Source organism: Lampetra fluviatilis, chromosome 30, assembly GCF_964198595.1.
Source record: "Lampetra fluviatilis chromosome 30, kcLamFluv1.1, whole genome shotgun sequence".
Classification (NCBI taxonomy): Eukaryota; Metazoa; Chordata; class Hyperoartia; order Petromyzontiformes; family Petromyzontidae; genus Lampetra; species Lampetra fluviatilis.
In genome coordinates this window covers 6,063,247-6,084,563 of record NC_136304.1, presented here as the reverse complement: position 1 = coordinate 6,084,563, position 21,317 = coordinate 6,063,247, and positions in this window count along the sequence as shown.

The following is a 21,317-nucleotide window of genomic DNA, read 5'->3' as shown; positions in this document are numbered from 1 at the left end:
ACCACAATTGCCTCTCCTCCACACGCAACTAAAACTGCCCCAGCACCACGTACAACCACAATTGCCTCCTCCACACGTAACTAAAACTGCCCCAGCACCACGTACAACCACAATTGCCTCTCCTCCACACGCAACTAAAACTGCCCCAGCACCACGTACAACCACAATTGCCTCCTTCACACGCAACTAAAACTGCCCCAGCACCACGTACAACCACAATGGCCTCTCCTCCACACGCAACTAAAACTGCCCCAGCACCACGTACAACCACAATTGCCTCTCCTCCACACGCAACTAAAACTGCCCCAGCACCACGTACAACCACAATTGCCTCTCCTCCACACGCAACTAAAACTGCCCCAGCACCACGTACAACCACAATTGCCTCCTCCACACGTAACTAAAACTGCCCCAGCACCACGTACACCCACAATGGCCTCTCCTCCACACGCAACTAAAACTGCCCCAGCACCACGTACAACCACAATGGCCTCTCCTCCACACGCAACTAAAACTGCCCCAGCACCACGTACAACCACAATTGCCTCTCCTCCACACGCAACTAAAACTGTCCCAGCACCACGTACAACCACAATGGCCTCTCCTCCACACGCAACTAAAACTGCCCCAGCACCACGTACAACCACAATTGCCTCTCCTCCACACGCAACTAAAACTGTCCCAGCACCACGTACAACCACAATGGCCTCTCCTCCACACGCAACTAAAACTGCCCCAGCACCACGTACAACCACAATTGCCTCTCCTCCACACGCAACTAAAACTGTCCCAGCACCACGTACAACCACAATGGCCTCTCCTCCACACGCAACTAAAACTGCCCCAGCACCACGTACAACCACAATGGCCTCTCCTCCACACGCAACTAAAACTGTCCCAGCACCACGTACAACCACAATTGCCTCTCCTCCACACGCAACTAAAACTGCCCCAGCACCACGTACAACCACAATGGCCTTTCCTCCACACGCAACTAAAACTGTCCCAGCACCACGTACAACCACAATGGCCTCTCCTTCACACGCAACTAAAACTGTCCCAGCACCACGTACAACCACAATGGCCTCTCCTTCACACGCAACTAAAACTGCCCCAGCACCACGTACAACCACAATGGCCTCTCCTTCACACGCAACTAAAACTGCCCCAGCACCACGTACAACCACAATGGCCTCTCCTTCACACGCAACTAAAACTGCCCCAGCACCACGTACAACCACAATGGCCTCTCCTTCACACGCAACTAAAACTGCCCCAGCACCACGTACAACCACAATTGCCTCTCCTCCACACGCAACTAAAACTGTCCCAACACCACGTACAACCACAATGGCCTCTCCTCCACACGCAACTAAAACTGCCCCAGCACCACGTACAACCACAATTGCCTCTCCTCCACACGCAACTAAAACTGTCCCAACACCACGTACAACCACAATTGCCTCTCCTCCACACGCAACTAAAACTGTCCCAGCACCACGTACAACCACAATGGCCTCTCCTCCACACGCAACTAAAACTGTCCCAGCACCACGTACAACCACAATCTCCTCTCCGCCCCATGCCCGATTATCCTTGGTGGGGCAACAACTTTCATTCGACACCGATGCGGCTAACGCGCCAGATGATTTTTTGCGCCGGGAGTGGCGCGCAGTGGCCAATCGCTGCTGTGTTTGGTGCCCCCTCCGTCGCGCTTGACACTCGAGCGATAAGTCGTTGTACATTGTTGAGTCGTTATTAAGTCGTTATACATTGAGTCGTTATTGAGTCGTTATACATTGAGTCGGTATACATGGAGTCGTTTTCGAGTCGTTATACATGGAGTTGTTATTGAGTCGTTATACATTGAGTCGTATACATGGAGTCGTTATTGAGTCGTTATGCATTGAGTCGGTATACATTGAGTCGGTATACATGGAGTCGTTATTGAGTCGTTGTACATTGAGTCGGTATACATGGAGTCGTTATTGAGTCGTTATGCATTGAGTCGGTATACATTGAGTCGGTATACATGGAGTCGTTATCGAGTCGTTATACATGGAGTCGTTATCGAGTCGTTATTGAGCCGTTATACATGGAGTCGTTATTGAGTCGTAATTGAGTCGTCCTTGAGTCGTTATTGAGTCGTTATCCATGTTCCACGCTTCTGTACTGGGCGCCCACAATCCCCGCGCACCAGAGAGTCTTCAATTATCATTCGTGCACCGAGTTACCCGCATCTTATCTAATTTTATATTTATAGAGCGCCTTAGCTCAAGGCGCTTGACGTAGATTAAAACAGCGGTAACAGAAATAGAGTGATTTTGATGGCAGGGGCAGTGCAAGGGCCGAGGGATGAGTGAACGCAACATAGGTCACGTGGTGGTGGGGGGGGGGTCACGAAGGGCCACAGGGGAGGGATGGGACGGAGTGAAGTGGCGAGGGAAGGGAAGAGGAAGGGAATGGGCGATGGAGAAGACGTGGCGAGGCTTTGAGAGAGGAACGAAAGGAGGTTGAAGAGGACCACGCTGCACAGATGTATAGGAAGATGTGGGAGTTACCCATACTTTACCCCACCACACGTGACCTGTATATAGCCATATCCATCATGTCACCTCTTATATATTTTCCTTTAAAGCCACAGCGTTGTTCACGACTGTGTTGAGTTTTATAAATGTACCTATAGTTGTTTAGATATTAAATCTCATGTCCCAAACAGCATATTGAATGTTTGTTTTTTAGCTGGATGGATTGTTACATCACAGGACTGTAAGAGTTAGAAGTGGTTATCTCGGGAGTCCTTCATTCAGCAGTGGATAGATCACGACGGATGATGATGACTACCGTCTTCAACATGGACCCGGATGACCCGGCGCAAGTGTTGGGAAGTGTTTACCTTGGCAGGATCAAAGTTTTCACATCGCCGCGGTTATTATTATTATTACTACTGCGGCTCAAGTGAATAGAACCGTGAGATCCGAGACCGCTGTTTCTTTAGCGGCAACCAAAAAACGATCAGCCGTTGTAATTACAACAAGCTCATGCCTCTCTTCTCTCGATAGGGTTTTCATTGTGTTTTATTTAAAGTATTGTTATTGCAGGGGTCGGGAGGGGGGGCATTAGTGCTAGACTTGCATGCAATGTTTGGGTTAGCCTTAACTGCCATGAGTGATTGTTATCGAATTGGAGGGATTTTTTTCCTTGCTTTAGTTTCGTGTGGGAACGTTGCATGTGGACGGTAGTGGTTTTGCGGCCCTTCAATTCTCTGCAGTGGAGTGGTAGAGGTGTCGTGTGTGACGCGTTGCCTGCACGAACACGTGGAGAGGTGTCGTGTGTGACGCGTTGCCTGCACGAACACGTGGAGAGTTGTTCCTGTGGGACGCGTTGCCTGCACGAACACGTGGAGAGTTGTTCCTGTGGGATGCGTTGCCTGCACGAACACGTGGAGAGTTGTTCCTGTGGGATGCGTTGCCTGCACGAACACGTGGAGAGTTGTTCCTGTGGGATGCGTTGCCTGCACGAACAAGTGGAGAGTTGTTCCTGTGGGATGCGTTGCCTGCACGAACACGTGGAGAGTTGTTCCTGTGGGATGCGTTGCCTGCACGAACAAGTGGAGAGGTGTCGTGTGTGATGCGTTGCCTGCACGAACACGTGGAGAGGTGTCGTGTGTGACGCGTTGCCTGCACGAACAAGTGGAGCGTTGTTCCTGTGGGATGCGTTGCCTGCACGAACACGTGGAGAGTTGTTCCTGTGGGATGCGTTGCCTGCACGAACACGTGGAGAGTTGTTCCTGTGGGATGCGTTGCCTGCACGAACACGTGGAGAGGTGTCGTGTGGGATGCGTTGCCTGCACGATCACGTGGAGAGGTGTCGTGTGTGACGCGTTGCCTGCACGAACAAGTGGAGAGTTGTTCCTGTGGGACGCGTTGCCTGCACGAACACGTGGAGAGTTGTTCCTGTGGGACGCGTTGCCTGCACGAACAAGTGAAGAGGTGTCGTGTGGATTGTTTGCATGCATGAACAAGACCCCCGTCGCATGTGGCAGACTGCTTCTGCAATGGCTTTTTCTCTCCGAAATGTAACGTTTGTAAATTAATGAATAGCTGTAACGATAACAACTATAAGTTACCTGTTTCTGCTCAGTCCCCAAAGCACTTTACGGATAACAAACATAAATACATCATTGGCCAGGGGGAGAACAAACTCAGGATTCCAGAAGCCGAGCGAGAGGAGTGAGAGGTGTAGACCCGAGAGCTTTAGACCCAAAGGCTTTAGTCCCAAGAGCTTTAGTACCAAGAGCTTTAGTACCAAGAGCTTTAGTACCAAGAGCTTTAGTCCCAAGAGCTTTAGTCCCAAGAACTTTAGTCCCAAGAGCTTTAGTCCCTAGAACTTTAGTCCCAAGAGCTTTAGTCCCAAGAACTTTAGTCCCAAGAGCTTTAGTCCCGAGAGCTTTAGTCCCAAGAGCTTTAGTACCAAGAGCTTTAGTCCCAAGAGCTTTAGTCCCAAGAACTTTAGTCCCAAGAGCTTTAGTCCCGAGAGCTTTAGTCCCAAGAGCTTTAGTCCCAAGAGCTTTAGTCCCAAGAACTTTAGTCCCAAGAGCTTTAGTCCCAAGAACTTTAGTCCCAAGAGCTTTAGTACCAAGAGCTTTAGTCCCAAGAGCTTTAGTCCCAAGAGCTTTAGTCCCGAGAGCTTTAGTCCCAAGAACTTTAGTCCCAAGAGCTTTAGTCCCAAGAACTTTAGTCCCAAGAGCTTTAGTCCCTAGAACTTTAGTCCCTAGAACTTTAGTCCCTAGAACTTTAGTCCCTAGAACTTTAGACCCAAGAGCTTTAGTCCCAAAACTTTAGTCCCAAGAACTTTAGTCCCAAGAACTTTAGTCCCTAGAACTTTAGTCCCTAGAACTTTAGACCCAAGAGCTTTAGTCCCAAAACTTTAGTCCCAAGAACTTTAGTCCCAAGAACTTTAGTCCCTAGAACTTTAGTCCCTAGAACTTTAGTCCCAAGAGCTTTAGTCCCAAGAACTTTAGTCCCTAGAACTTTAGTCCCAAGAACTTTAGTCCCTAGAACTTTAGTCCCAAGAACTTTAGTCCCAAGAACTTTAGTCCTGAGAGATTTAGTCCCAAGAGCTTTAGTACCAAGAGCTTTAGTCCCAAGAGCTTTAGTCCCAAGAACTTTAGTCCCAAGAGCTTTAGTCCCGAGAGCTTTAGTCCCAAGAGCTTTAGTCCCAAGAGCTTTAGTCCCAAGAACTTTAGTCCCAAGAGCTTTAGTCCCAAGAACTTTAGTCCCAAGAGCTTTAGTACCAAGAGCTTTAGTCCCAAGAGCTTTAGTCCCAAGAGCTTTAGTCCCGAGAGCTTTAGTCCCAAGAACTTTAGTCCCAAGAGCTTTAGTCCCAAGAACTTTAGTCCCAAGAGCTTTAGTCCCTAGAACTTTAGTCCCTAGAACTTTAGTCCCTAGAACTTTAGTCCCTAGAACTTTAGACCCAAGAGCTTTAGTCCCAAGAACTTTAGTCCCAAGAACTTTAGTCCCAAGAACTTTAGTCCCAAAAACTTTAGTCCCTAGAACTTTAGTCCCTAGAACTTTAGTCCCAAGAGCTTTAGTCCCAAGAACTTTAGTCCCAAGAGCTTTAGTCCCAAGAGCTTTAGTCCCAAGAACTTTAGTCCCAAGAACTTTAGTCCCAAGAGCTTTAGTCTCAAGAGCTTTAGTCCCAAGAGCTTTAGTCCCGAGAGCTTTAGTCTCAAGAGCTTTAGTCCCTAGAACTTTAGTCCCTAGAGCCTTAGTCCCAAGAACTTTAGTCCCAAGAGCTTTAGTCCCAAGAGCTTTAGTCCCAAGAGCTTTAGTCCCAAGAGCTTTAGTCCCGAGAGCTTTAGTCCCAAGAACTTTAGTCCCAAGAGCTTTAGTCCCAAGAGCTTTAGTCCCGAGAGCTTTAGTCCCAAGAACTTTAGTCTCAAGAGCTTTAGTCCCTAGAACTTTAGTCCCAAGAACTTTAGTCTCAAGAGCTTTAGTCCCTAGAACTTTAGTCTCAAGAGCTTAAGTCCCTAGAACTTTAGTCCCAAGAACTTTAGTCTCAAGAGCTTTAGTCCCGAGAACTTTAGTCCCAAGAGCTTTAGTCTCAATAACTTTAGTCCCAAGAGCTTTAGTCCCGAGAGCTTTAGTCTCAAGAGCTTTAGTCCCTAGAACTTTAGTCCCAAGAGCTTTAGTCTCAAGAACTTTAGTCCCAAGAGCTTTAGTCCCGAGAGCTTTAGTCTCAAGAGCTTTAGTCCCAAGAGCTTTAGTCCCAAGAACTTTAGTCCCTAGAGCTTTAGTCTCAAGAGCTTTAGTCCCAAGAGCTTTAGTCCCGAGAGCTTTAGTCTCAAGAGCTTTAGTCCCTAGAACTTTAGTCCCTAGAGCCTTAGTCCCAAGAACTTTAGTCCCAAGAGCTTTAGTCCCAAGAGCTTTAGTCCCAAGAGCTTTAGTCCCGAGAGCTTTAGTCCCTAGAACTCGAGTCCCCCCTGGGTTCACTGGCACCGCATTGACCAGTGGGGGACTCAGGCCCTCTCCTTCATTCTGTGCAGTCAAAACCCAAACTCATACGCAACCAAATTGTTCCCCCCCCCCTCCTCCCTCGTTCTGTCTGATATGTTTGACAGGGTGTGCGCTGTAACGGAAGAGAATAAATGCCACGACAGAATGAACGATAATTTGTGGTAAATTATCAAGCCCATATATGGGATAATTGGAAGTGGGGGGGGGGGGGGGGTTGGTGTTGTTCTCTCCCAAATCATGAATATTGGACTGGGAACCGTCAGAAACGATACCGATTATTGAGCAGCAGCAGTGACAGCAAAAAAAAACGACCCAAAGCTCGATCACAATGCTCGAGGACGCGCTCAATCACGACCATTGGCTGCCCTGAGCATTCGCACAATAATACATCGTCATTCATCATCGATGATCGATGTTCGGTCGCCGCGGTGATGGCATTCGTCGCGATTCGTCACTGAACAGAGTGGGGTCGCGCGAAGGCTACCGCCACCTTCCACTCTCAACGCAGAAAGACCCAACGCAGAAGATCCCTGAGGTTGTATCTTCCACGAGGCTCATGGTCCACCTTAAACCGCATCCACTGCACAAACGATGACGTATGCGGACACCTGATGCGCAAATGGAAACATTGAGAAGTTATCAATTGCGTGACTCCGGTCATCCAGAACAGACCGTGCAACGGGTAACGACGCAATGCCCGATCCACGAACACGAGGGAGAACATCGCAGCGATACACTCCGATACTCATCACGCGGTCATCAGCCACACGATAGAAGAAGAAGATGATTCGTCGTGTTCGGTTACAGGGCCACTGCTCGCTGCGGGTGCTGCGAGGAGAGACGTTGACTCCTGCAGCAACGCGCCCCTCCTAGTCGTGATTGTTGCAGCAACGCGCTTGTCGTGGTTGAAGCAACGCGCCCCTCCTCGTCGTTGTTGTTGCAGCAACGCGCTCGTCGCATGAACTCCGCCTGAGATCATCGCTCGGAGTTCGCCGCTACCCACAGCCGAGCCCCGTTTCTCGACACGCGCCGCGATGGGCGGCAGAGTGACTTGTTGAGATTTTTCCTTGCACTTTTGTTCATGTTCTTGCCTTCCCCGTGATTTATTTGTTGTTGTTGAAATGACGGTGGAGCACCACTGGGCATGTCCACAAGTAGGTTTGTAACGCTATTGTGATAAAGAGATGTCATTCAAATGTGCATGCACATAGTACAATGTACGATTTGGTTGTCGTGTCTCTTGTAATCGGACTTCTTGAGCACATATCAAAAAACTAAAGGCTTTCTCTTTTTTTATCGCAATGAAAACAAAAAGTGTGAGCACGGGAAATGCCGACGAACTTTGGCGTTGGTTTTTTTTCTGCCCTTATTTTACGATAATTATTTCAAACCCGAGGTATGCACTGCGCTGTCAATTACACTATTTGTCCAATTAATTACCGAGTCCATTAACATTTTTTAAATGCGTTAACTCTGAGAGCATTTTTTTGCAATTGACGTGTTCGGACATTTTAGCTGGCGAGTATTAACATCGGCAATCAATTCGCACTCGAAGATACATTTTAAAACGACACCACGAACATTCCAACGGTGACTTTTCACTTTTAAACATTTCCTATTCGTATGTGGCAAACTGGTATGGGTTCCCACAGCTCTGCTCGTTCTCAAATCTCGATTTCTCACGCAATAAATGTTAGCCCCCCCCCTCCCCCCCCGCTAAGGATCCTAAATGTGTCTTAGTCTGGCTCTATATAAGCCTCAGGTATGACCAACTGAATCGAATTCATCTTTAAGGATGCCTTAATCCGGATTTGTGAACCTCAGGAATTTTAACTGATCGCCCCGTGCGTGCGAGAATGGTAGAAAGAGATGTCACAGAGCTACTTCTAGAATATCTCAGAGTGGCCTCTGAACACACGAGGGGACAGAACTCTACCACACGCCTTGCTACAGAGATAGATTTGCGTCACATGACCACCAAACAAATATGCAGTATTTCATCTTCACAGCTGCTCAGATTTAATTCGGCCAAAGTAATTAGGGAACCGTTTTTTATGTTGTTGGGAACATGCCATATGCCTATGGGCTCGTCTGCGTATAGGGACAACCCGGCCGCTGACTTCCCCAGAAAGTGGTACCTACTTTACCGACCCTTGAGGAATTATGGGCGGAGTCAATCCCCCCACTCCCACCCCCAAGTGAGAATTTGAACTCTCCAAACTGTTCCGATTGTGAGCCGCGCTCGCTCTACCGTGGAGCCTCGGGACCAGACCAATTCGGGGGGGGGGGGGGCGTGTGGTGTCCGGGTCCGTGTCCGCACATGGCTGACGAGGCCGATGAGAAGAAGCGAAGTTGGGGGGGGGGGGGGGTGGTACAACGAGGGTGGGTGAAGCAGCGTGCGGTGGCAGCTAAGGCCGCAGCGGTGCCACACGCGCGCGCTCGTCACTGGAGAGAAATGGAGAATGGAAGAAGAAAAAAAAAAGACCCGCCGCTTCGCTTAATGCGCTCCAGACGAGCGTCATTATTTTTCATTCCAGCAATTCCAATAGCGCACCATTGGAAATGCCATTGTATCGCGGCCGCAATTTAACCGTTTGCAGACGTGCTCGTTAAGGGCACTTTAATTTACTTCGTTACCCCCTCCCGAGACGATTTGCGAGCCCTCGTTTAAATGCCCAGCTATTCGTCGGGTCCCAAATAAGCGGTACATTTTTTTTTTAGATGTTGTACAACCACTCTGTGCCAGATCGTATTTATGTTCGCATTTAATGTTAACGAATTATAGTTGCGGTGTCTGAAAACGTTATGTTATTTCTGTTGCGAGATGACAACAGTTTTTTTTTGGGGAGGGGGGAAGGCTTTCACCCATATTTGTCGATCGATCATGGCTGGTGGTGATACTGATGAATTGCAAGTCTCATTACGCTCTTACCTGCTAATTTAAAGGATATCGATCAGTGAGTAAACGGTGATTAATTAGAACCGCTCGGTTAACGAGGTGCAGCTCTCAAGGGATTATCCTCGTTAAATTAAAGTAAACAGAGAGAAGCTCAAACGTGTGTGCTGCTGTTCTTGTTGCCGCACGGCGCGTGTCGATGCAGGGCAACAACTCTGCAATGCCACGTGGAGGTGGTCACGCCAGATAACCGCGTGAGCAGGCGTAGCGGCGGCTGTATCGTCGCCGCGATGTCTCCTTCGCATTTGCGGATCGGACGTTGCGTTGTTACACGTCGTATGGCAACGTTGTTTGTGGTCATCCACGGCATCTGGCAGCCGTGGGGTGGGGGGGGGAGGGGTCCCCGTTGAGGAGTTCGAGATGAAGTGTTTACAGGACCCCGAGACATCTAAATCAGCGTCCGTCTTCGCGTCCCCAGATGAGCGGTGCGCGCCTCTTAGCTTCAGCCGCGCCTGCCTCCCCATGTGGTTCCACTTTTCCCGAGGGACAGGAACGAGAGAAATTAGCTCGCAATATGGAACGTAAAATTGCTCCGGCAAAAACAGACTTCGTGGAGGAAAAAAAAGAGAGGTTCGGACCATCTTATTGCGTGTCCAGTTTGAGATTTTTTTTTTCGCAATACTTTTTTCCATGTGTGCCCATTTTTTCAAATCAAATCCTGTCACTGTGGTATTTTTCTTAAAAAAAAACCGGTCGCATTATCCCCAGGTGCGCCTTTACGAAACGACTTCCTGCGTAGACGTTGTGCGAGGGGGGGGGGGTGTCTGTGTGCTCGAGTTCACACGGAGTCACGAACTCCTCGTGAAAGACCCCCCCCCCCCAACCACGCAGACAATCACCAAATTCGATCTTCCACACGACAAGCCACGCGGCTTCAACTGCCTCCGCGCGCAAGCAGATGCGGATACTCAACGTAGAAATGGAAAGGAAGCGGCGATACATACAGACGTATCAGAGGAGTTGTATCGTTCAAATGCGTCCGTGATTATATTATCGCTGCGTCTCAGACTTGAACATTACCAAACTCTAGAACAGGAAAAAAAAGGTCCCATGCTGGTAAAAATGTATGAAAAATACTTTGATCCTGGCAAAAAAAACTATCCAATGATATTGCTGCTCACCCCGAGCTTTGAATGATTATATAATCGAATGCGTGCATGGTCTTTGTACTGTCCGCTTATTAGCGTTCTCTGCTCTGACACTGGTGAGACGAGGCCATCAATAAGGCTGTCTCTGGTGTAGGCCAATCAGTTTCAAAGACTGCAGATATTATCAGGGCGTGTTTGTTACATGTTCACTACAAGTTCGTGTGATTAATGTAGTCTTGATTCCTTGCAAAAGGTTTCTATTTGGTGTTCGAACATCTATACGCCTGTTTTATTGCCAGAAAGTGTAAAACCTTTAACGTTTCATACATTCACCAATGTGTTAATGGCGGGTTAGTGACACACCTTGCAGATCCGGATCCTCGCTCCCTTCCTTCGTGTGGCTGATGTAAATGCAGAACTACCATTTCACATTCAGAATCAGAATATGTATTGACACTGGAGGAATCCGATGAGCTATGAAGCTCTTTTTCGCAGATGTCCAGTCGGGGCGGGTAAGAACGCTCCACCAACAAACAATACAAATACACGACAAGCGTGCGTATTATATGCAAAGTAAACAAATCACTTTAAAATAAATACAAAAAAACGAAACTTTTTTCTATCCTGGCAGGTAAAGTCCACCGAGCTATTAGCTTACTTTTACAGAAGCGACCTGGCCACAAATGATACAGTAAATTTAGCTGTGACGGTCCCACCTGAAGACGGAGACTTGTGTTGCCTCCGAAACGTCGTGATTTGATTCGTTGATTTTCATTTATTATTATATTTATATTATATTTTTACCTACGTGACTTTACCGAAAAAACCTAATAGTATGAATCCTTGCAGTCACAAAAGCTTCAAATCTAGAATGAACACAAATGATGGCTCAACGAAAGTGGCTTATCGCGTTGAAATCCACAACAGCTAAATAATCGATATAATCTAGACGCATATCGCTTGTAAATGTGGAGGGGAAAACTGGAAGACCCGAATAACAACAACAACACAAAATCTACGGGACCACTGGGAGAGAGACAGAGAGACATGCAAACTCCAAATATGCAGGCCAGATAACCGCGCCACGACCAGCTGAGTGTATCACTGTGGCTGTCGGAGACGCGATCGAGGTGGCACACGACGCTCGATGGAAACCGACCACCCCCACACCCCCATAGCCCCTTCCCCTCTCGAATGAAGCCGAACATTCTCCATCGCGACCTCGTGCAGCCAGCCACACGTGTTCGCCGAGTAGGGGTGGTGCGGGTCGGGGGCGTGGGGGTGGAGAAGAAACCGGGCTCTGAAACTTCATAAAATTTCTAACCGCAATTAAGGGCGAGAAAAATACGTGAATTTAATCGCTGGTAGGTCCCCGGTGACTCCAGCGGGAGTGACTGCGGGCGACACGGAGGAACAAATCCATGCATCAAGCCCCCGTAACACAATAATAAACAGCCGTAGCGCGGTTACAGCGGCTTGCCATTACGAGCAATTAGATTGCCATTGTGATAACGAAATGACTACCACTCGGTCCAGTCGTTAAGCCCTTGCACATGTTGTTATTTGACATAATTAGCACATGACTCGATCACGCATTGCTAAGGCGCCCTTCCAACTATTGCTTCTCCCCCCCCTCGTTACTACAGAAGCCGTGTTAGGAGATCCGCACGCCGGCTGATAACGACTTTACTTTGACGGTGGCTGAACACCTTGGGGACAGAAAAGTGACCGGGCCGACGCACCCGGCTGATTGGGGGCTGCGTCTGGCGCTAGAATTCTGCGCGCCAAATGTACATTTAAATAATATATATAGAGAGACGTAACACAAACCCGTTGGCTTGCTAATTAAATAGCGAGGCGAACGGTGACCTCGGCCAGTAGAACAAGCGATCGGGCCGATAGCAGCAACCGCAATGTCACGTTCACGAAAGTGCATTTCGCGTGCATCGTACGGCTTTGCAGCTGTGCGGCGGCGTTTACGGAATTTTGGAGTGGCGGAGGCGGGGTGAAGGTTGCGAAACTTTCCTTCGTGCAGCGGTGAACACGGCCACGAAGTGGGTTCGGAGGGGGGCAGCTGAAGGAATAAAATTCCCCGCTGGGTTTAGGAGGGCGGCAGACACAGGCAGCAGGGCGCTGTGCATGCTGGGCAATGCAGGTGACAGGTGTCTCCCACACTCGCCCCCCACACACACACACGCACGCACACCTTCACTCAGCAATGGATCGTCGCAATTGATCGTCGCAATGGGTCGTCGCAAGTGATCGTCGCAGATTGAAATTGTTTTTATTCATAAATCAAGATATTTCCTTGGTTATTAATTTTCAAGCCAGGTCACCCTTTGCAAAAAAAATACATGTCTGACCTCAACAAAGCGCTGGCACAATCTTTCGAAACGAATTGAAACCGAATTTAAAACGATGCGAAATGTTTTAACAATTGTAAAAAAACTAAAACTGATTTTGCTTAGTGTCTATTTATTATTATGATACCATCATTTCTTCCAGCCCCGTGGGTGATATTATGCTCAGAGTAGTTTTCAACGTATATGTTAGGAACATGCGGCATTACAAACAACGCTTTCAGTATTTGCCTGAAGCTCGAGCAACGGTGGCAGCGACAGGCCCTGTGATACTCGCTGGGCCCGTGTCGCCACGATCCTAAAGGCATTGGGGAGCACGGCTTGTGGCGAGTCAGAAGGTCAGATTAAGGGGCTGTTATGGCACTCCGAAAAGTATTTCTCTGGATATAATCCCACGCTAATGACAGACTTAGTCGCTGGAATGCGGTGTTAATATCAAAGAAACACTGCCCTAATGGGTATTAAAGTGCAAGAGGTATTTCATACGAGTATTTACGTTTTAAGTCCGAAATGTAATATATATAGTTTCAAATGTTTGCTTAAACTCTATTTATTTATTTATCTTGCTCTCATGTACAGAAAAATACATAATCCTGCAAAGGTCACGCGGTGGAGGTTAGAGCCTGCAACGGGATCGCCAAATCGAAAAAGGTTTCCAAGTTCAAATGTCGGTCGGGGGGGTCCAACTCATCCCAACCGTCCTTTGTGAGTCGATAAAATAGGTACCGGATTTTCCAGAGAAGTCAACGGTTGCTTGCCCAGTGAGCATACTCATCCCTGCCATAGGAATGTAGAGTTACATCCACAGGGTTATATATCTGTAAAACAAAGGGAGATGCGAACCGCCCCCCCCCCCCGTGTGCGCGCTGGAGTTGAAAAGCAACTCCGACTACTCAAAATTGCACTTTAATGACTCTCCGTAGAGGAACGGAACCGTGTTCGAAAGTACGTCGACCGGTGAGATGGAGCGATGCATTCAGCTCGTTTGCGGGAGGTGGGTGGATTGTTACATCGCGTGAACCGTGAAAGAGCTGGCGACAGATACGGGGGGAGGGGTGGGGGGTCGTCATCCAGCAGTGGATTAATCATGGCTGATGACGGTGGTAACTCAGTCCTCGCATTTTCAGAGAGCCATGGTTATTAAAACATTACGTAAAAACACGCACAAACATCGGAGTAATTATGCTCATGTTTTGCGCAATCTCTGGGGCAGTGAGATCATTAAGCCAATGTTTGTCAAATTTGATAAAGGTTGCAGGAAAGGTCAAATGCAACCCCGGCATGTTGATTAATTAATTATCCTGACAAAAAAACAAATTCTCCACGCCTCCCAAAGTTATCGTCTCGAAATAAAAAATAGTTTAGCTTTTTTTTTCCCTTCCAATTACACTCCGTTGGTGCTATCGGCACCGCGCTCCGAGATAAACACATTTCCATTTCGACCTGTTGCAGCTAGCAGTGCATCACCCTGTGTCATTAAGTGGAAGACCGTACCATAACAAAACAGATCTTGGGAGGCCAGGTGCTGACCGTGCAACTGCTGCGAGATCTGGAAGTAGGAAGGAAGCAACGGCACGGTTTTGGGGGCTTTAACGGCCAATGGCCATGATGACCTCTTGACCTTGAACCCAAGTGCCCCCTCGGACACTCCGATGAGCTCCGATGAGCTAGCGGGGGGCAACGCTGTTCGTTAGAGGGGGGGCACTGCTGTTCGTTAGGGGAGGGGGGGCATGCTCTTCCGGGGCACTCGATAAAATCACCCAACAGCACGCGATTTAGATTGATTTCTGGGGCAGAAGAAGGGGGGAGGAGGGTACATCAGTGTGAGACCACGTTGATGGGTGTTTGCCCGCTGGTGATGGGACTTTAAGCGTGACGCCAGTAAGCCACCGGCTCGGTCGGTAACCGGGTTGAAGGCCAGGATTTGTAGGTGGTCGTGCATCTCAGGTGTCACAGCACTGAGCTGGCATCGCTGAGAGCCAGGTTTTAGTTACTTGTGATTGATTACACGTGGGTCTCAAGTTTTAGTGAGTTAATGGTCTTCGCCCGGCCATCAATGATCACGTAAAAAACGATCAAATGTTGTTTTTCGCCTAATTTGGCAAAACGCCAGCTTTGAAAGTTTAAAACATTAGTTTCACTGCCACGCGATGAACATTTCTTTCTGTAGCGGGGGAAGGGATAAAAACAAAGTCACTTTGAGGGATCTCAAAAAGCGCTCTGCGAGATATCTGCTTCCGCAGGCCAGTCGTTTAACATAAACACTGGGCGATCGATCACGAACATTGCGAAAATTCCAAATGAAGAACGCTTCATCAGTCGACGGCGAACGCACAATTGGAATAACACTTTGAGTAGAAACCAAGCATTTGTTAAAATATACATATCCATGCCCCAGTGCATTCATAGAACATTACAATGCGCTCACGGACGAAGAGCCGTGACAACGTCTTGCCATGCGCCGTACGCGACGGTGGCGGTAATTAATGATCGCGTTTCTCGTGTCCGGTAAGTTGTTGTTGTTGGGTTTTTTGGGGTGCTTTGAAAGGAAACGAGATGCAATCCGGCCGGGAACCGTGCCCAGACAAACAATAACTCGGAAGAGTTTCATTGCGGAAGATAAAGCGCCTTTTAATAAAAGAAAACAAATCCTTTCGCCCGCCCCAAATTACATCTCTGAGCTGCGCGTGGGGCCAGCTGCTCGACACGTGGTGCACAAATGAGCCCTCTCTGCTGAAGGGTAATGAGCCTCCCGTCGACGAGTCGGAGACGCCGACGAACCTGCACGCGGAATGTACGGAACACGCAAACCACGCACGCGGAGCGACGGCGCGGTGATTAGCATCGCGCCGCTCGCACGAAACCCAGTGGCAAAGGTCGACGGGTTCGATCCGGGGTCACGGCCAACGTCAGCGGCGAGCGGTGTCTGAACCGGTCTTGGGGCCCCGCTCTCCACGCCACGAACCCGCGACGACCAGAGTGGTGAAGTATAGTCAGATAACTCCATGACGGGCACAACATTTTTTTGGGTGGGTGGGGTGGGAGGGGGGAGGGTGCGGGCGGTAGGGGGGGTCGACTTACCATACACTCGCAGGGTCGATAAAGTTGATACCACTTTGTGAGAAGGCAACACTGGCTGTCAACGATATATAAACCGCACTGGTTTCCACAATGGGAATGTGGAATGTCCTACTCTTGCTCAGTGCAATGAAAATGAAAACGCCATCCCCATTGCTCATTTCAATGAAGCAATATTTGCCCTTTAGGTCCAGATAAGAGCCCACTGCTTGAAGTGTACACGGGCTGCTATGACGTGTGGATCAGAAACATGGAGCATTGACTAAGACGATTTCCGCCACGAAGCATGGAGAAGCGCGGGCTTGCAATTGGAACCTAGAGGCAGAAGAACGCGTGGCATCAGAGAGAACAAGCACACGTTCCAGGCATCGCGTCGGTGAATGATAAGAAGCGGGCTTTTGGCAGGACGCGTCGCTGGAAGGGCCGACGGCAAGCAATGGAGACTAGCGACGGATGGAGTGGCAGTCAAAGGAGGGAGCGCACCCGAGACGGAGTTCGTCGCGGACACGGAGCGAGACGACTTGCGTGCTCGGGGGCTGGCGGATGCTCTTTTGTTATTTGATGGACGTCTGCTTGGGTACTCCTTCATCCACCAGTGGATAGAACCTAGTTGATGCTGATGATGACTGAGAGCCCACTATGAAGAGGTGCAGGGGGGGGGGGTTTCTCACTTTGACTCAAACTATGAATGAGTCTTTCGTTATATGCACATATAGTATGGTATTTTAAAAAAAATTGAGAAAATGCAGCACAATGTGGATGAGATTGCAATCACGGCGTATGGATTCCAGCTTTGCAGTCGGGGGTTGGGTGGAGGGGTACGAGCCTTGATTAGGACCAAGTTTTGAACGTGTCCAAAAAAAAAACACTGCCACGAACGATCACCGCTGCCAGTGCCCATGCTCAGCCGCTCCTTGCCGACGATCAGATGCACCTTCTCGCAAGAGTCAGGGACTGCAGCAGGCTCTCAGCAAGGGTCTGATTTTCGGAAACTGACGGACCTTCTCGCGTTTGTTGTTGTTGTTGTTATTGGTCGTGCGTTACAGAGACACTAATAAATAACAATAGAAATAAAACCCACCACGATTAACATGGACTCGGTTGACAGTTTCGTAAGGGCAGATGCGACGTTTGAACATATTCTTAGGTTTTTTTCGGTAATGTCACGTAGGTGAAAAATTAAAATTAAATTAATCAAAGTAAAATAAAAAATAAAATAAAAATCACGACGCATCACTTGATACAGCTATCGTGCTGTGACGGTTCCACCTGAAGACGGAAGCCTGTGTTGCCTCCGAAACGTCGTGATTTTTATTTTATTTTTATTTAACTTTTATTAATTACAATTTTAATTTTTCACCTACCTGACTTTACCGAAAAAACCTAAGAATATGAATCCTTGCAGTCACGAAAGCTTCAAATCTAGGACGTTTGAACACTCACGGCCTCCCCGTGAGAAATTCCCGTGCTCACAGCGCGATACGAATTGCCGTAGAGACTAGAAAACCAACAACGACACGAAATTCCGGAAAAAAAAATTGTCCCAGTGGACTTGCTCCGAAGCCCCCCCAAAAAAATGTGTGGAGAGACTTATTTACGATCGTCTATATGACGAGCTCCGCTGGAGTTAATGCAGAGCGAATCCACACGCCGGAGGCTCAACTTATTTGAAAATGTAAAGCGATCCTTTATTATAACTGCAATGAATTGCAACAGGGCAATCTGAACGTAACGTGATATATCATCCCGGTTGATTTAGGCCCCCATTTTCACGGACCCAGATTTTCTTGGTACAAAAATATATATATAATGAAACGGCTCGAAAAATTCGAAGTGGAGGAAATACCGCACAAGACAAGATTCTTTTCATAACTGCAGGGGGCTTTGTTGCTTGGCAGCCGACCGCAGAAAATAAAAATGTCACGTATGATTTAATTTTAGTCGGCGAGAATAGCCTCGAATGACATGGGACCTGCGTAGTGTACTTTTGGGAAGTCTGTGTGTTGGGAGGATGGGAGAGGCTGTAGGGGGGGTGTGGCTCGAGAAGAGAGCCCCAAAGAGAGAGAGCCACAGAGAGAGAACCACAGAGAGAGAGCCAGAGACTTTGACTTTTAAACAACTTTTATTGCCGCCAGCAGCAAAAAGCACTGGAGGCAATACACAGTCACCAGCAAACAAATGCAAGCGGGCTGGGGGGGCCCAATAGGCATCCTACGACGCTCCAGGGAGGCTGCGGGCACCCTAAAGAGCTGCTATGTCCCTCACGTGATGGCACGGGAAACGGGGTCCGACCATGCGGCTCCGCGGTAGAATCGAAAAGGTTGCGAGTTGAAATTCTGACTGGGGGGATAAACCCAGCCTGTCCATCATCATCATCATTCCTGCAGGGTCGATACCATGGATGTGACTACCACTTCTTGGGGAAGTCAATAGCCTCGCCCCTGTCGTAGGAATGTGGAATTTCCATCAACGGCTCAAGGCTGCTCCGCTACCGACGCTCATTTGAGCAGAAAATCTAAATCACTTTTGGCTTTTTTGTTGACAGGGGGGGACCCCGAGCTGAGAGTTGTGATTCACGCGGCCGTGACCAATCCCCCCCCCCCCCACCGTACGCCGATCACCACAAATACAAATGCACGCCTCTACACCCCCCCCCCCTAATCCCGGCCAAACGTTAGCGCTTGACTGCCGGAGTGAGACCGGCGCCGTGGCGGAAAGGAGGGGGGGTGGCAGTGTGGAGGAAAGAGAGGAGGGGTGGTTCGTGTAGAAAATCTCAGGACAACCGGCGATCTGCCGACTGATGTCCTGCCAACTTCCAGCCCCTGTGAGCTCCCCTCGCCTCGTCCTGGGTCCAGGGATATTGAAGCCTTCGCTTTGTAACATCTTGGGGAAATGAGGGCGGAGAGAAGCAGCGAGCGTCTCCGAGTAACGCGTGCGAGTTGTTCACGCGCGCGCGTCGTTGACCCCTGACCCCGCTTGTACGAGGTTGCTCGCGGGTGTCGTGTTCAGGTCCATGGGATGGGGGGGGGGGCGGGAATAAAAACGCGAGGCTGGCCGGAGGTCGTCGTGATCCGTCGGGCGGGGGGCACGAAGGGGGGGGGGGAGAGCACAGGGGGGCACGTGGAGGGGGGGTACGGGGGAAGCGGGGGGGTGGTGGTGGGGGGTTCAAACCTCGCCGTGGCCAAACGTTTCCTCTCGCGAAGCCACAAGAGGTCAAGGTGGTCTCCTGCGGCTTGAGGCATTGAGACGTCACCGGTGCCCAACTGCCGTTGACGTCCCTGCGGAGCCCGCGGTGGGAGATGCCACATTCCACTGGTATGTGGGTTGAACTTCCTTCGCACCGTACGTAGCCAACCCGTGTCAATCGGAGGTACGGTGAGCCTATCCATATAAACAAACGCCGTTGACGTCCCCCCGTCCCCCCCGTCCCACTAAGTGGTATCTATTTTGTCTACCCACCTGGAGGTACGATGGGCTGGAGTCGAATCCCAACGTGGCATTGCGAGGAGGCGCTCGCTCCACCGCGAGGCCATCCCCGGCCGGATTTCCCGCAACGGCGGCAGCGCACGTGCTGCCCGCGGCGCCTCCCCTGTTCTATCTCCTGGCGCGGCAGTTGAAATAATGGGACACGTTGATCTTACATCTCCACCCACCCACCCACCCAACCCCGGGCCACCCGAATCTCCGTCCACTGAGCAGTAGGAATGGGCGCCACCACAGTTCGTCGATCGGCTGGTCCACGCGCGGGCGGGGTCAAGTCTGGGTGCTCCGAACCTTTCCCAAGACGTCTGGCCAGCGTGGAAGAGTAGGCCGAACACCCTCTACAAAGGGGTTGCCTCGAAGAGCGCGCCTCTAGTGGAGGCCCCAGCAGCGATTGCAGGGCCGCGCCTTTATCCCTTACTGTGAGCAGGAAGCACCGTTCCGTTATGAGCTGTTGTGCGTTTTGCGGGGTGGAGGGGAGGGTGCTCGGCTATTTTGAGATTGTGCAGTCGCCCTGTCAAGAGCTTATTTTAAGAGGCAGTACAGCAAGAAGGGGGGGGGGGCGGTGGGAGCGGTGGCGCATCGGTTAGAGCACTGCGCTGTATGAACGGGGGCGACTCGAGGAGTCCCAGACGCGGCTGACATCAGTGGGTGGCGAGTGAAATCCGAAAAAATAAAACTGTCATGGGGTCTCCTCGACTTGTAGCAACCTGTACCGACCAGCGTGGTGAAGTATGGTCAAAAGCACCCCTCTCCCGCCCCCACGACCGACATGGCATCGGGAGGCTTTTTAATCCAGCTTGAGGTGGCTGTGAACTTATCTTTCCGGATTCATGAAAGTGAGCCCTCGTCCAAATCACCGCTCCTCCGGGGCGCGGCAGTTCTTCCTCCGCCATTCGATTGGCGCGTTCCAAGGTAAATAAATTACCGAAAATAATTTTATTTAAGTGCAAAATGCACTTGGAAGGGGTGTAAATATCTTGCATAATGACTGATATCAACAAAAGAAAATCAAGACCAAATATTTTCCAGCAACATTTCAGGCACAAAATCTGGCACAGGTTTAGACTTTCTGAGTTTAATCAGTTTAGGTGTGGTCTATTAAAACAAACGCTGTTGGACAAGTTTGTGTTTAGATTAATCGCTACGCCACACTTTTTGCCCCACAACGCACGCGAACATGGATGGAAGGCGTGTCAATAATGCCTTTCATTGTCGCCAGAAAAGCCTCACCGAGTCTCAAAATGTATTTTTCAGGAAGCCTCTGCTCCACGTGGCCCAATTCCATCAATGAGTCGCACGTGGGTGGAAACCAGAGTACGGGGAGAAAAAGCCACCCGCGCGCACGAGAGGGTGTCACTCAAAGCCGCGCATAGATAGATCCAATGATCCGTTGCCTCTCGTGACCACCTTGCAGCCCATGCACGATGGTGTGTATGGTATTCCCAACGAGTCTCCCATCCACATGCTTAACCAATCTGCTTCGCTCCTGAGCTTGTCTGTCTCGCATTGAGCGCGATTTGAGTTGTACGGCTTCTCACTTTTCAGAGTTAACAACAACAACACAAATCAAGCCCCCTCGCCGTGCCGCCTACTCCCTCACTCGTCTCTCCCTCTCTGTTCTCTGATGCACAGTTGCCCCCACTCCTCCCGACTCTCCCCTACTCTCCTCCCCTACTCCCCCCCCCTTTCTATTCCACACCCCCACCCACCCTCCAACACACACACACACGCGAGCGTCATCACCATCATCACAGAGGGGAAGGGAGGAGGGGCGTAGGAGCTCTTCGCGAGCGACCCTGAAGATTCGTGGAGCAAATCCGAGCGCCGCGTCTGG